Here is a 14,104-nt window from a genome sequence, read left to right as displayed (position 1 = left end):
CCCAGATGTCTGGGGAACTAAGATAAGCTGTGTTCTTATAGCCTTGAGACTGGGTCTGATAAATGGTTCCCATAGTCTAGAGTGGGCCCACATGCACAGAAACCACTGTGTTATAACAGTGAATTCTGTTAAGGGTTAAGAGACACCCAGCCAGCTTTGTGCGCATGTAGTATAGTATATATAAAGGAGTTAGGACTTCCCACTGAGGGACAGGTGACATGTAGAGACACACAGGGACATGCAGTGCAACAAGCAGGGGGACAGGCAGCTTGCAGTGTGTATGCATCACCACCCTTGAATAAAAGCATGTCAAGCATCCCCATGGCTCCATGCATTTTCTTCTGTCTGCCTGCATCCTGGAACCTGTCTAGCCTTGAAACACACACAACCACTTCTAACACTAGAGGCAAAGCCAGCAGCATCTCTCCCTTGAAATGCTCCCATCACTTCCCAGATAGCCTTTCTGATTCCATTCTTGCCTCGCTCTGCAATACCTTCTCCACCCAGCAGCCAACAAGATCTTTTTAAATCACTGCCCTACCTAAAACATTCTAATGGCTTCCCACCACAGTCAGAACTAAAATTGCGTCCTTGTCTTGACTTATACAGCCCTAACTGACCTCACCTCTGCCTACATTAGGTGTCTCAGCTCCTCCCAGCCTTTCCTTCATCACACTGGCCTTTCTATCTGGAGAGCGCCAGACTCATTGCCGGCATAACACACTTGCATTAGTTTTGCCCTTTGCCCCAAAGGATTTTCCCTTGATATCCACTGTCTAGCTCCTCTGGTCATTCAGGGGATAAATGTTACTTCTTCAGAAAAGCCCCTCTGACCATCTGATACATAGAAGTTCCCCAGTCTCTCCAGGTCACATTGTCTAATTTTACCTGCATAGCACTTGGCCAGTATGTCTTGTTTATTTACTTATTTCTCCCTGTTTTTCTTCTGCCACTAGAATTTAACCTTCATGAGAATAAGGATTTTGTTCACCACTGTACTTACTAGCACCTAAAATGTTGCCTGGCAAAAAGTAGGCACTCAAAAACCATTTTGTGAATGAATGCCAACTGGAAACAAATATAAATTTATGACTTACAATTTTTTATCATCAGTAAAGTGGAGAATAATAATATTATCTAACTCATAGGATAATTATAAAGATAAAAGTAGTTAATATGTATTAAGGGCTTAGGGCAGCATCTGGCACACTGCTTGCTATATTATTATTATTATTATTATTATTATTATTATTATTATTATTTGTAAAATGAATGAAATAACAAAAACAAAATGGGTTGCTATCCAGTAGAAGAAAACCTTGCCAGCCCAATCATATACTGACTCATTAATTTCATTTCTTTTAAGATTTTTATTTTTATTTTTTGAGAAATGGGAAGGGAGGGAGAAAAGAACACAAACATTGATGTGTGAGAGAAACATTGATTAGTTGCCTCTCGCACATCCCCAAGTGAGGACCTGACCTGCAACCCAGGCATGTGCCCTGACCTAAGAATTGAATCAGCAAACTGTCCATTGCAGTCTGGTGTTCAATCCACTGAGCCATACCAGCCAGGGCTAATTTCATTTTTTAAATATGTATTAATTGTTTACTGTCTTCCTGTTACTATAAGTAGCACTATAGAGAGAAAAAAATGATATATAGTTTCAGTCCTAGCAAAACTCACATTTTAGTAAAGAGGACAGATTCATAAGCAAAGATTTAAGATGTGTTATAAATATGATAATATTACATATACAAAATGCCTTGAGAACAATTACTACTACTGCTAAAAAAATCCAGGAAGGCTTTGCCAAACATGTAACATTTGAGCTGGTCCTCTCCACCATACCAAGAGAAAAAAAGCATTCTAAACAGAGGTTACAGCATAGTAAACATCAGTCCATGCCTAGTTCTCCTGCACCCCCATCAGCCCTATTCATCTTCTCACCTTTAAATCCAGTCCTACCCCTGCTCCAGTGATGAGGTGGCTCAGTGACATCATAATGTGTTCAAGGTCACAAGAGACCAAGTGAAGCTAAGGCTCCTCTCTCTGAGTCACCTACTCATTTCATGCTGAATCAGATGTATAAGGTCTATCTAAAAAAAAAGTCCAACCACTATTAATATAAAAAGAACGGTTTGCACAATATCGATGTAACATGGCAGCCAAGGAGAGTGGACTGGAATGCACATGCATGAACAATGATGACTTCACTATACTAGTCAGTGGGGGTGATAGATGCCATTGAGTGAACATGTGTACGGTGTGGCCATGGCATTCAAAATGACTGAGAAGAGCAATAAATCTGCATCAAATTTTGTATTGAGCTTCAACATTCCTCTGCAGAAACTATTCAGATGATTCAGAAGGCCACAGTTATGGGCAACTTGTGACTGGCAGCTTCATCATGACAATGCACTTGCTAATACATCATGTCTCATGCAGAATTTTTTTGCAAAACATCAAATCACCCAGGTGACTCAGCCTCCCTACAGCCCAGATTTGGCACCCTGTGACATCTGGCTTTTCCTAAAACTAAAATCACCTTTGAAAGGGAAGAGATTTCAGGCCATTGATGAGATTCAGGAAAATCCAATGGGGCAGCTGACAGCCACTGAGAACTGTGAGGACCCAAAGTACCTACTTTGAAAGGGGCTGAGGCATCATTGTCCTATGTACAATGTTTCTTATATTTTATATCTTCCTCAATAAATGTCTCTTTTTCATAGTACATGGCCAATACCTCTGGACAGGTCTTGCAGGTGTGCCTATCCTGGCTCCCAAGCACTACACAAGCATGCTGAACTACTGAGATCCATCTGTCCTGCCATCTCACACATGTGGGGCAAATGAAAATCTCCCTCATCACTGAGTTGTAAATTGGTTACTCACTCCTTCTTTTGCACTTCAATGTGATTTTGAAATCCTTGTTTACCTGCCAGGGTCTTCTCCAAACTGTGTACCCCTTAACAACCCCAAGATAGCCTTTCTCATTCCTCTCTTGCCTTACTCCACAATACCTTCTCCACTCAGCAGCCAATGTAGTCTTTTGACCACCCATCTTTGTAGCTTTTATAACTGCACAGTGCCTGGTGCTCAACACATTTCACAAACAATTGAGTGAATGAACAAAAGAACGCACAAATGAATGAATGTAAGACTTCATATGTTCACATCCTTTGTATTATTATAAGTATTACTGCATATACATAAGCAAAAATATTGTAGTTTATATTATTCCACATATCAATATTTTTCATGTGAAAGGTTAGGAAATATTAGAAAGAATTTTATGGTATAATATATTTTTAACTTATCCATTTATTTATTTTTAGACAGAGGGAGAGGGAGAGAAACCTCAGTATGTGGTTGCCTCTCACATGTCCCCTACAGGGGACCTGGCCTGCAATCTAGTCATGTGCCCTGACTGGGAATCAAACCAGTGACCCTTTGATTCATAGGCCAGCACTCAATCCATTGAGCCACACCAGCCAGAGCCAGAATGAATTTTAAAAAGACACTATGGTATATGATACTTGTGCCTAATAAATATAAAAAACAAAATGGTAGCTATATGGCTATAGAAAGGAAATAAATTCTAAAAATAGAAAAGACCAAAAATTTATTTATAATTAAAAGAAAATTTATTCTATCATTGCTCTTGCCATGCATAAATAGCAGACATACAATCACTGACGCTATCACTAAAAAGGAAAAGAAAGCCGTTTTATTTTGTTCTCTTCATTTCCCTTCCTTTGTTGAAAAGATGGCTCATAAAAGAGGAAATAACTAATAAAGCCAAAGTTAATGGGAAAAAAACATACATGTTTATATATAGTATGTGTTATTATCTACCAATCAGAAGAGTTGCAGGTAATTAGAAACTGTTGGCTTAAAGTGACCATGTTTTCTGATCAAGAGCCACTTCTCCCTGTACTGGCAGATTTCCACTGGTTTGTCTGAATTCTGTTTGCTCGCACTGGGTCTGACAGGTGACGAAAACGGCCAGCTGGTTTCCAGAGCAATACTCTCCCTGGTCTGAGAAAGGCCTGTGAGACATGCCCTAAAACAGCTGCCTCTGTCTCCCCAACCAGCCAGAAATAAGCTGAGCAGAACAAAACCTTGAATTAAAAACCTCGACTTTTCATGCAAGGACAAAAGGTGGTTATTAGGCATACCAGGAAGGTTCTTTTATAGCTGGTAATTACATATAAATTGGGGACATATAATAAGAAAAAATCATTTCCCTCTTCATTTACTTAAAAATGTGATTTCCACAGTCATTATATAATTACTAGTATTTTTCAGTAACACTATTAGGAATAAATGGGCTACTGTTTCTGAAATTATCAAAGATAAAAATACTGAAACTTCCTTATTAGAATGGGCTGTTGAGTAGGTAGAAAGGGAAAAAGCCCCGTTTCTCTACAACGCCAAACTGAACTTTCTTCTATGGCCAAAGAGAGCGATCTGGCATTTTTTTTCACCTTTAAAAAAATGATTCCTCCCATTTCTCACATATTCTTTCAAACTCTCCATCATGCTTAAATTCCACTTCCCAACTTCTTGTTCTTTATTAATGCTGACCTGTTCGGAAAATTCCCCTAGAACCTACCTTCCCACTGTTTCAGGCTTCCCAGCCAACATGAGAGTAAAAGAAAAGAGTAGGAAACAGAGTCCTGTTTTCACTTTCTAGGCTACTTAGAGGGCTTAGTAGAGTCACCCTCAACAAAAGTACAAAACACTAATTTGCTTTCCAACCACTTTCAACATTTTTCTTCCTCTCAACAGCCTCCTCCACAGCCTTTATTCTTAGAGATCCCCACAGAAAAACCTGAACCAAGTCCCAGGTATGCACATCACCTGGACCCATGGAAATCTCCTTCCCTCATCCAAGCTAATAATCCTGTGTTCCATTCCCAGCTACCTGTTCCAGAGACAGCAATGAAGACAATGGGTGAGAAGCAGCTAACAATAATATAAAAACTCCTGCTAATATGTTCATTAATGTACTGGTTGGTCTTGGCTCCTCTCATTTTTGCACCCAGATAACATCATGTCTTAGCCTGGTTACAAGTCTCGAGTCTACATAAGGCCCTTAAGGGAGAATACCACTGTTAGGGTGTCAAACACTATAGCAGGAGAGGAGGAAAATATTCTCATCAGGCCGACATTTCAGCTCCCCTCAAATCATACCACACAAATATCAAAACTATACATAAAGCTGACACTGTTTATAATTGTCACTACCTCAAAAGTTTATGGCTTAGGAAGGAGAAATCTCCCTCTGAAATTCTGGTTCCAGGCTATTTCTCAAAGCAGCATCAGAATCAGAGCAGGCAAGTCACAGCAGTGCCAAGAATTTAGCCATAGCTCACTCCTAGGGAAAGTGTAAGTGAACTAAGCTAAGGCAACCATCTACAGAGACCTAATGTTTAAAAGGTAACAAAAGAAATAACAAATGCAAAGGAATGGCAGAATTTGAAAAAATACTATTTTCCACACCTAATGAAAGAATGGATCTAAACAAGTTTCATCAATAACTGCCAAAAAACACAGCTTGGCAAGATAATGACTATACCTGAATCCAATAATCAACCTTAACATAACTAAAAGTAGGGCATGCACACCTTACAAGCCTCCTGATGTGATACAATAAGAAGTACATAGCATCACCTATGTAGTATTCTTTTCCCCTCTCCCAAATAAAAACACTGAACCCTGATCTAATCAACTCTGTAGATATGATTACTAGTTTCCAGAAAACATGGCAGGGGATTAGAGGAAATGTGTTAAACAACACAATGGGAACACAATCAGGCAAAAGGCAGATTCAGAATGCAGGAAATTATAAAGAATAAATGACCTATTTTCAACAAATAAAAGTAATGAAGGGTGGAGAGGGTGGAAGAAGGAAAACCACTATAAATGTGAAAGGACTTTAGAAATACCTATCAAAGCATTGGGTGGACCTTGTTTAGATCCCAATTCAAACAAATTTAACTGTAAAAACATATTTTTAAGACAACTGGAGAAATTTCAAAATGGAATGGGCATTAGAGGATGTTAGAGAATAACTCTCTATTCTTTTGGGTGTAAAGTTTTAAGATGAGAATTAACACAATGCTTAAAACTTAAAATACTTAAGCAAAAGCAAATGACATAAGATTGGTAAAACATCAGGAGGCTCATTTTACCATTCTCTCTACTTTGGGGAATTTTAGAAAACTAAAACTACCATAGTAAACATTCTTTGATGATTTGGTTTGGTTTTTACAGAAGTTGCAAGACAGCCTTGATAACTTCATGAGGAAGTCATATCCCTCACCACCAATTTGTTTAAGGCCTGGTTTAATTGAGAAGATCCAGCTAACCAAAGGAAGAGACAGTTCTTTGCACAAATGGTAGAGAAGGGGAATTGGCAACTCTGTCAGGTGTTTAGGAGCTGGCAGCACCAAACAGAGTAGGGGGGGTTGTGTGAAATCTAGAGACCTTCCACAGCTGGCCTGACAAAGACAACGAGCCAAAGTCCCTCACCCAGAGCACAGACCTGCTGGCTGGTTTCCCACTCCTCCTTGCCAGCTGACTCCAAGGGTCTAAGAGCCTGTGCCCCCAGCTCTTCAGGAGCAGAGGGCAGGAGAAAAGAGGCAGCTCCACTTGCAGATGGAGCCAACCATCTCTGGGCCAGCTGTCCTCCTTCTCCTAGGGCTCCACGCAAGAGGCCCAGAGGGCTGACAGCACATCACATGCAGGCCAGCCTGGGAACATTCCCAGGCACGGCACCAGTTACTCTCCACCCAGCAATGAACAATCACACTGGACTGGGCAGATTTATCAAATTGTTTCATTTTTGAAAAGACCATGTAAATTGGGAAAATATAAATGTGGGGTGGGTGCTAGATACTAAGAAATTGTTAACTATGCATGATATAATTATGATACTATGGTTGTGGAGGAAAATATTCTTGATTTTAAACTATTAAGGGGTAACATGTCATGATAACTGTAATGTACTTTAAAATACTTCAGCAATGAAAATAGCAAAATGTTAGCAATTACTAAATAATGTCGGAATTAGACTTGCTTAATTAAAATTTTTTAAAAACAATGTAGTGCACATGAGAATATGCATAAGTCCTGCACAACTACTTCCATGTTTTGCATATGACCTTCTAGTCTTTATCTAAGTGAACACATATTCTTAAGAAACTGCAGTCGTAATGGATAATTATTTTTTTCAGCTGTTCTCATTTAATATTTTCATAAAGTGTTTTCTACTGTTTTATCTTAATAATACTTTATAATATACTATACTTTATAATAAACTTTATCTTATACCTTATAATACTTTATAATGTACCATAACATTGATGCTCCCTAAATAATAACCACAATTTTGATATTTAAGTTGCTTTTTTCCTTTTTCTTTTGCTATAGGATTTAATGCTGCAGTGAAAAACAATGTACTTATAGGTTTATGCTTTTGTTAAACTGCTAAATTGTTTCTCCAGAATAAATCCTCAGAAATATGACATCTGTGCACAGATATATCAATTTCAGAACATTACTAGCATTTTTCTAAATGTTTATCTAATTTTTATATTTAAGAGTATTTTAATGTTAAAATACCCTCTGGTTATATTTTGCTTGCTTGTTTGTTTTGTTGACTAGGTTCCACTTATTGGTGAGATCATATGGTAAATGTCTTTCACCGCCTAGCTTATTTCAATTGCCATAATGCTCTCCAGTTTCATCCATACTGTCGCAAAGGGTAGGAGCTCCTTCCTTCTTTCTGCTGTGTAGTATTCCATTGTGTAATTGTACCATAGTTTTTTTTATCTACTCATTTACTGGTAGGCACTTAGGTTGCTTCTAGTACTTGGCTATTGTAAATTGTGCTGCTATGAACATTGGGGTGCATAGGTTATTTTGAATTAGCATTTCAGGGTTCTTAGAACAAGATATAACCAGAGACACTGAAATAAAGAACAAACTGACAGTAACCAGAGGAAAGTGGGAAAGGGGATAACAGGGAAAAGAAGGGGAAGGGTTGTCAAGAAAAATTTATAAAGGACCTATAAACAAAGCCAAAGGGAGGAAGAATTGAGGGCGGGAGGTGAGGGTGGGTGGGGAAGGGAAAAGTGGTGGTGGGAAAATGGAGACAACTGTATTTGAACAACAACAAAAAATTAAAATTATAAAAAGAATATTTTAATATACATATCTTCCTTTTCTATGAAAAAGAACATGTTTGCACATCTTTGTTTACCAGCAAATTAAGTAATTCTTATTATTTACCATTTAATTACTGCAATCACAAAGCTTTTCTTTGATTTTAATAAGCTATCTGTATACTGCTCTTACTTTCTGCCATATGATTGTTATTTTTTAGTTTACCTGAGTTTTGTTCCTGGGAAGGGATAACATAGTTTTTGTTATGAATATGTTCAAATGCAACAGGGTTTTTTTTTTCCTTTTTTAGGCTGTATTTCTCAATGAAACAGAACACCTCTAAGAACATCTTGACTGAAAGTGCATTTGCAAATAACCCATGGACACAGTGTGATACTACTTAACACTTTGTAACCATCCTATCATTAATTCACTTGACTCCTTACTCTCAGTTACAAAATCCTATCAAAGTTACTTCACAGATATTTAACTCTATCCTCCCCTCTCCATCCCTATTATTACTGTCCCTCATCATCTTTCAACTGAAATGTTGAATGCAACTGCCTCCTAAGAGATCTCCCTGCCTCCAAAACTCAGTCCTCTGGCCAGGCAGACTGCCTAGCAATGCCAGCTTACACCTTCCAGAGGCCCCCCTCTTATGGCCCCTGCACAGCTTTCCAGTCCCTCAAAAACAATTAGCCAAGATGCTCTGTATGTTTGTGCTAAGCACTTTGCAAATATTACTTAAATTAATACCCATAAGAACCCTTTAAATACAATGCTATTGTTTCCATTTTGCAGATAAGGCGACTGAGATATATAGAGGTTAAGCTATTCGACCAAGTTCCTATAGCTAGGAAAAGGCAGAGCCAGGATGCAAACTTAGCTCTGCCTAACTCCAAAGCCCCCTTAACCACTGCATAACTCTTCCTCAGAGATGGACCCTCATCTCTCAGCAATACCTCCTGCCTACCACTCTGTCCCCCACCCCACCCTCAGCAAGGCTGCACTGCCTGGAATTTCTTACATCCATCCATATTGCTTCTCCACTCAGTCTCTTCACTCATATTATCCTGCCTCTTGGAAATGTCCTTTCATCTCTCTTTACCTTAGACCCAGGTGATTCCTACCTATTTTTTAATACTCAGCACAACTGTCACCTCCTCTGGGAAGTCTTTTTCTATTTAACTCCTTCCCCCCACACTCACTCTCTTCTCTCTCTGACTGAGCAGGTGCCCTTCTTCTATACTTATCCCCATCACTATTCCTAGCACACTGTGTTATCCATTTTGGTCCTCTGTTTGCCTTTTCCACTGGGCCATGAGTAGCTTGAGGCAATCTTAACCAACCTGTGTTCCCAGCCACCGCAGTGGCAGGCTCTTGGTGCTTCATCATAGATTTCAGAGGAATGGAAAACTCAAAGAGTGCTTAATTGATTGATTAATTCTGAAATACTTGTTGAATATCTATATCTAAAATATTATGCCAGGGATATTTTTTAAAGCTTGGACTAGGACACTCAGAGAAGGCTACAGAAAAGAGGGGAAATTTTAAATGGGGGTTGAAAGATGAATAAGGCTCAGAAATCTCAATGTTTGGGACTTCCAGCGAGATAGAGGCATAGATGGATGCACCGTACCTCCACGCACAACCAAGATTGGAACAACAACAATTTAGAAGCAGAATAACACCCAGAACTGATAGAGAATTTATCTGAATGGAAGTCGGACAGCCAAGAAGTTGAAGTAGACCCGTTCATCCAGACGGGTAGGAGGGGCGGAGACGAGCAGCCGGGCGCTTGGAGTACAGGGAGAACTGGGCACTTAAGGCAACCAGGAGTGTGTAAGCCATCCAGGGCATGCAAGATCGCAGCGGGTGCACCCTGAGTACACAAGTGGCAACTGGCGGACCCAGTGAGGCTGTGATTGTGAATCAGGGCAGAGCGCGAGGCCCAGGATCCCAGGGAAGGGACTGAGATCCCAGGAGAATGGAGCTACAACCATTGTTCCCTCCCACCCCTGCCCCCACATACAATGTCACAATCTAGCGACTGGGGTGCCCAGCCCAAGTGAACACCTAAGGCTCCGCCCCTCACCGTAACAGGAGCGACCAGACCAAAAACAAAAGAGAGAGACATGTCTCAAACAGAAAAACAGATCAATGCCCCAAGGCTCATCCTTTTGAGCGATCAAGAGATTGCCAATCTATCAGATGCACAGTTCAAAACACTGGTGATCAGGAAGCTCACAGAATTGGTGATTTGGGGCCCAAATTACATGAAAAAAAGCAGATTACCATAAAAGAGATGAAGGAAGATGCACGGAGAACCAATAGGGATGGAAAGGAAACTGAGACTCAAAACAATAGAGTGGACCAGAAGGAAGAAAAAAAAAACAAACAGGAAAGAATGAAGAAATAAGAATTCAAAAAAAATGAGGAGAAGCTTAGGAACCTCCAGGACACCTTTAAACATTCCAACATCTGAATTATAGGGATACCAGAAGGGGAAGAGGAAGAGCAACAGATTGAGCACGTATTTGAACAAATAATAAAGGAGAACTTCCCCACTCTGGCAAAGGAAATAGACTTCCAGGAAATCCAGGAAGATCAGAGAGCCCCAAAGAGGTTGGACCCAAGGAGAAGCACACCAAGGCACATCATAATTACATTAGCCAAGGTAAACATGAAGGAGAGAATCCTAGAAGCAGCAAGAGATAAGGGGACAGTCACCTACAAAGGAGTTCCCATCAGACTGTCAGCTGATTTCTCAAAAGACACCTTACAGGCAAGAAGGGGCTGGAAAGAAACATTCCAAGTCATGAAAGACAAGGACCTATATCCCAGATTGCCCTATCCAGCAAAGCTCTCATTTAGAATGGAAGGGCAGATAAAGTGCTTCTCAGATAAGGTCAAGTTAAAGGAGTTCATCATCACCAAGCCCTTATTTTATGAAATATTAAAGGGACTTATCTAAGAAAAGAAGATAAAGAAAAAATGTGTATAGTAAAAGGACAGCAAACTCACAATTATTAACAATCACACCTAAAGCAAAACCAAAAGAAACTAAGCAAACAACTAGAACAGGAACAGAACCACAGAAATGGAGATCACGTGGAGGGTTAGCAACAGGGGAGTGGGAGGAGGAGAGAGGGGGAAAAGGTACAGAGAATAAGTAGCATAGATTGTAGGTTGAAAATAGATAGGGGGAGGGTAAGAATAGTATGGGAAATGTAGAAGCTAAAGAGCTTATAAGTATGACACATGGACATGACTAAAGGGGGGATATGGGTGGGAGAGGGTGTACAGGATGGAGGGGAGTGAAGGAGGGAAAATGGGACAACTGTAATAGCATAATCAATAAAATATATTTTAAAAAAAGAAACCTCAATTTTTGAGCAAATATCTAGGCTGGGGACGGTGGCTAGCGATGAAAGGCAAAGTTGAGAAGTTAATCTCCTTCCTCATGATCCTGAGCTCTATCTGATCAGCTGTTTCCTTATCTGAGTTCAAGGTGCCAAATCCAAGTTTTATTCCAGGGCATTTAATCTTTCAGTGGAGCATCTTATCTTAACTCTCAGGCCATCTCTAGGGCAGAAAATCATGGAAATGCTTCTAAATCAGTTAAAAACCTACAGACTGTTAGATCATGAGATATACTAATAATGACAAAATGTCAGAAACATGTGCAGCCCCATGTAATGAATTCAACAACTCTCCTAAGGTCATAGAGGTCACCCCACAAAATACGTGTCATTCTGTTTACATCAAACACAGAAAACTCATTTACAAGTGAATGTCATTTTCATCTTTGTTCCATGGCCAAGTGCATCTCATTTGCATTCGTTTGTTCCCCTATTGGAGTGCTTGCCACTCTTCTACAGCTGGTATGGGTTATGCTCGGTACCTGCTATTCACCATAGGCCCACACTCCACTCATCCAGTTACAAGCTGAATCATAATCCCAAAGATAGATTTAGGTAGGTACTTTTAACACATCATAAGAAAATCAAAATTTGATGCTAGTGTTAATAGGAGAGAACTTTAAAAGTTCAAAAATCTACACATACAAACATATGTTTTCCATGTTAGGCTAACATTAGGATTTTCATGTTGCTTGGCCTGGAGAAGTACAGGTCTATAGCTAAGGTCTCGCATGGATTCTTCGCCAAATTCCCAAAAGAACAAAAAGAATGGGGTGGAGATTCCATTTCTGTCTTCCTATTGTAGAATATGTTCAAGAGCTAATGACTTGACTCTGAGACTTCTAGCCACAGAGAGAAAGAGCAGTTAGTCAATTTTCCATCTTTTAGAGGTTGGTCTGGTTCTGACACTATCGTGGCCAGTTTAGAGTTTTCACTAACCACCTTCCCACTATAATCAGAACAATGACACTTTTGAAAATATCTGCATCCCACCTACAAAATCACTTTGCACAAGTTACTCATTGCAATATTCTTTAGAGAAAACAACACAAATATCCACCAATAGAAAAATTGGTTAAATAATCTGTGAATGTCTGCACAGTAGAATATACTATGCAGCAGTACAAGAAAATAAAAATAAGGAAGCTCTCTTTGGACTGTTCGAATATTATATTACATATATAATCTCCATTCCTGGGTATTTATCCTTACAAAAAGAGACACAAGAAAATAAAACAAGTGGATACCAAGTACAGATGCAGATTTTGTAGGTTCTGACACTCACAAAATATGAGAAGACCATTTTAAGAAAAAGAAGGCAAAATTAGGTACAAGTCTTGGAACAAACTCATGCCAGTGAGCATAATAATAAATCTATCTCTGGTAATTACCTCTGGCTGGACTGGAGTGTACAAAAATGAGATTGAGTCAATACTCCTAAGTATAAACTTTATATAGTTATCTTTGAACATGTGATCATATTACCTACTTAAAAAGCAAAATTAACTTTTCTGAAAAATGCCAGGCTCTAGCTGTTCAAGATGTCTCCACCTCCTTTCGTTCTGTCCCAACTTTCTTGTTCTAGTTTGGTTTCATTCTGCTGCCTGGTATGTACTGGGATTCTGCCTCAGCCTGGCTCTTTCCACGTGATAATGTGCCTGGCATTCTGTTTTGATTTTGTTTCTGTATTTCTTTCATTCTTATCACCCTCAGCTCTATCATAAGCAGAGCAGCTTTAGGCCAACCCAGCCCCACCCCTGTACCTTGCCGGGGCCCAGGCTCCCAGGAATCCAGCCAGCTACATGTGGAAAAAAGTTTGAAAATTGACTGAAGACTGGGAAATTTTTTAGGTCCTAATTTGGGAATTTGAGGATTCTCTGTCAGGGCATAGTTAGTCTTGAAATTCTCAACAGAATCTTGCTATCATCCTTTTCTTTCTAGGATCATTAGGACCACAGGTGAGCCACTCTGTACTCACCCTTATACACACGTCTTTTGTTTATTAAGACCAAGCCAGGCTAGACTGAACTGGCCAACTTAGCCTTATAGGGATTTACCAGAATTCAAATAATTTCAAGTACATAACAAGCCAAGATGATCATTAATTTAAGTCTGGTTCAACTGAAAAAGCCTTGGAACCTATTGGTCTTTCAGCTCACCTTATCTTTATCCTTTAAAACAGTCACTGGATCTAGTTATAAAAGATGCAAACTAAATTTCTGAACATTTCTAACATTAGATGACAGTGTTTTAAAGAGGACATATAGCAGCATTTTGAGAGTGAGGCTGTGAAGTGGACAGGGCTAGGAATAAATCTTGGGGACGTTTCTAGCTGTTTGTGCAACGTAAACCTCATTTCCTTTACCTATAAAATAGGTTGTTATACAGACTGAACAGATAATAGAGATTTAATTAAATGAGTGCTGCCAAGAAAACCTCAAGGCAAAGCTATTTTTTTCTCACTTTATGAGAAGAATATTGGTCAATATGAGTATCATGAAGTCTAA

This window comes from Phyllostomus hastatus, unplaced genomic scaffold, assembly GCF_019186645.2.
Source record: "Phyllostomus hastatus isolate PE091 unplaced genomic scaffold, TTU_PhHast_1.1 phas_contig_40, whole genome shotgun sequence".
Classification (NCBI taxonomy): Eukaryota; Metazoa; Chordata; class Mammalia; order Chiroptera; family Phyllostomidae; genus Phyllostomus; species Phyllostomus hastatus.
This window is presented reverse-complemented; position numbering follows the sequence as displayed.